The sequence below is a fragment of the Calidris pugnax genome, unplaced genomic scaffold, assembly GCF_001431845.1.
Source record: "Calidris pugnax isolate Ruff unplaced genomic scaffold, ASM143184v1 scaffold56, whole genome shotgun sequence".
NCBI classification, from domain to species: Eukaryota; Metazoa; Chordata; class Aves; order Charadriiformes; family Scolopacidae; genus Calidris; species Calidris pugnax.
The window spans coordinates 13098336-13098728 of NW_015090839.1; the positions used below are offsets into that span (position 1 = coordinate 13098336).

Consider the following 393-nt stretch of genomic DNA (forward strand, 5'->3'; position numbering starts at 1 on the left):
TTTTTTCCCCGTGAAAAGAGTTAAAGCCTTTTTCCTCTTCACTATCCCAGTGGATTAAAGCACACAGAGAACATGGTTTATAAAGCGCTACAGTTTAGCCATTAAAAAGGAATCTCAATTTAGCGCCCTTAAGTGAAAGTACTCAGCTATTAACAAAGATGCTGTTGGGAACTCGGAGGAAAACGGGATACGTGCATGCAGAGGGTGGGGGCTTCCACATTCTCGGGTCATTTTTTATTTACTCGCCCCCCAGCCTGGTGAAATATTTCTTTTAAAACACGCTAATTCGAGAAAATTAAATTGGCTGATTTCCATTTCTCGTGCATCACTTTCCCATCGAAGGCTGTTTCCAGGAAAAGTGTGAGAGACGAGTCGGTGGGGTGGGTGGGTGGG

The 393-nt window shown here is 44.0% G+C and overlaps 1 long non-coding RNA gene across 1 annotated transcript in view; it reads left to right on the plus strand.

Moving 5' to 3' along the window:
* Positions 1-393, plus strand: part of LOC106888061 — a 6545-nt gene that overhangs the window by 1518 nt on the left and 4634 nt on the right. The window lies entirely within an intron of this gene.